Source organism: Etheostoma spectabile, unplaced genomic scaffold (assembly GCF_008692095.1).
Source record: "Etheostoma spectabile isolate EspeVRDwgs_2016 unplaced genomic scaffold, UIUC_Espe_1.0 scaffold00018509, whole genome shotgun sequence".
Classification (NCBI taxonomy): domain Eukaryota; kingdom Metazoa; phylum Chordata; class Actinopteri; order Perciformes; family Percidae; genus Etheostoma; species Etheostoma spectabile.
This window is the reverse complement of record NW_022604299.1, coordinates 86,379-88,791: the sequence shown is the minus strand read 5'-3', so window position 1 is coordinate 88,791 and position 2,413 is coordinate 86,379. Positions and strand designations below refer to the sequence as shown.

The following is a 2,413-nucleotide window of genomic DNA, read 5'->3' as shown; positions in this document are numbered from 1 at the left end:
TGATATCACAAGTGGTTCATTTTCTTTAAAAGTAAAACGGACACTGTGGTGCCTCCGCATGCCGTCATGGTTGGCCGACATGGCGGAGGCAACACAAAATAAAAGGGATAAAAGAAGCTAAAACCCCTAAAACCGTCTAAAAAAGCAACAAGGAAGCTAAAAATAAGATAAAACACTGATCTAAAATAGCAAAATGAAACCTTAATAAATACTAAAACTAAAACACACTTACCTTTCTTGTTTGGTCTGGTCGATGTTGTTATCCGGCAGAGTAGTAAGCAGTCCTCTAGACCAATGAATTCCAAGTGAAAGTATCTCAACTACAAACAAGTTGAAATTTACTCACAAGAAATGGTTTGATTAACCTCCAAAAACCTGGTGAAAAACTATGCCACAAACAGGCAAAAAAAATTCTCAAAGAAATAAGAGGCGATCGCAGTCTTAGCCAAAAGGCCGAGAAGCGATGACCACCACCTCTATGCTGTCAGATGCGACCTCCCCGGACGGTTCTCAGTTGTCACGGTCCAGTAATTTTAAATGGACATAACAGCTGCTGCTTAGCACCCCCGTCCAAGCGCTTCACGGGGAAGCACAAAAAGTTTTAGTTAAAGACGGCAATTGTGGTTTTCCCAATTGGTCAAGCTCCTGCCAACGTGCAATATTCCCATGCTGTCACATTTTGGCTACGTTTAAGAATCTGAGTTTCCTTTTGGAGAGCATATTTGTTTTTCACAAGTACAAAAGGCTTGGCCAAACAGCAAAGCCCACCAAAAATAATTTCAACTCATAGGCGTTCCTCTCCACGGAAGTCTTTAGTAAAAGGCGAAAGACTTGTGCGTTATGAAGAGAAACCAGAGTAAGTACAGCCCACTCTCGAGAGCAGCCGAAAACGCCAGTCTTCCCAGTCCCAACCCTCGCGGTAATTCTCACTTGGTGTGCCGCTTTTCCAAATCCAAGGCCTCACCAATATTTTGTCCTTGCTGTTTTTCTGCCAATCAAAAGTGCAAATCTTGCTACACTTTTGTATGGCTTTATCTTGTCAAGTATTATAACAACGTTTTGATACCAGGAACCCAACGAGGTTTCACAGATCATTCAGTTTTTAGGACAATTTCTGGCGGTAAAATCTGCCAGCCATGTCTCTTCAGGTCCGTTGACAGTTTGGGCAACGGGCAGCTTCACGTGCATCGTTAATTGTTTTTCCAGAAGACAGAAGATGGGTGCACCGTTCCCGGTGACGCTGCAATACCGGGTCGATGCGTGGGGTTTAGATTTGTGCATATACACATCAACTTTCTTTTTGATTCATCATCACCATTCATTATGTCATCATCACTATTCATTATGTCATCATCACAATTCATTATGACATCAACTTTCTTTTATATTACTGCATATACACTAGGGGTGATCCGAGTATCCGGCTGAAACGAGTATCCGGTACGGATAAAGCACTTTTGCCGAGTACAAGTATTATCCGAGTAATATGAGTCAATATCCGTGCTCGGATTGAATAAAACTCCTCAACTGGCCGCGCAGCGTTCTGTGATAATCACAGCGCCCCCCCCCCCGCCTACAAACCCGCTCGGATCAATCACACACACACAGAACATGGAGAAATGCGCTCTCTCTCTCTCTCTCTCTCGCTCTCTCTCTCTCCGTCAGTCACTCAGGTCTGCGGATCTGTTCCGTTAACGTTTAGGGTTTCTTCAGCTTCAGGTTTTTTTTAACTTCGGTTTGTAGTCCTTACATAGTAACCAGTAGATTTCTGGTGAACGTGGGGTTTGTAGTCCTTACATAGTAACCAGTAGATTTCTGGTGAACGTGGGGTTTGTAGTCCTTACATAGTAACCAGTAGATTTCTGGTGAACGTGGGGTTCAGACATGCTGCTTGTTTTAAATGCGACTCCAGTTGCGTCTCTGCCATCGGAGATTTTTTTTTTTTACTGTCAGCTGCCCCCCCCTCGCCCCCTCTCTCTCTGTGTCTCTCTCTTACTCACACACACACACTCACACACACACACACACACACACACACACACATATACCTGGTGTGGAAATAAAAAAATAAAAAAGAACCAAAAAAAAAAAAATCACACTGATCATAAAAAAATAAAAAGTTAAAAAAAGAAAGTTATATTGAATATGAAAACTCTTTTTCATTACATTTTACTTCATAATTGCAACAGCATGTGTTGTATTAATTGTTGCAAAACGTTCTGTATATAGTTTGTTTGTTACCATGACAACACCATTGATCTGAAGCTCGATGCTGTCATGTAAATAGTTTTCAAATCAGCAATAAATATAACAATTTTTGATCAACTCATATCAATTGCTCTTCAGGTCCATTGACAGTTTTGGCAACGGGCAGCTCAACGTGCATCGTTAATTGTTTTTCCACAAGACAGAA

The 2,413-nt window shown here is 41.6% G+C and overlaps 1 non-coding gene across 1 annotated transcript; it reads right to left on the bottom strand.

Annotated features, from left to right (window-relative positions):
- Nucleotides 1–744: 744 nt before the first annotated feature.
- LOC116680926 (U5 spliceosomal RNA) lies at nt 745–860 on the bottom strand. Its single transcript, XR_004329922.1, has one exon. It is a non-coding gene; the product is annotated as a U5 spliceosomal RNA (small nuclear RNA).
- Between the last annotated feature and the right edge of the window lie 1,553 nt (nt 861–2,413).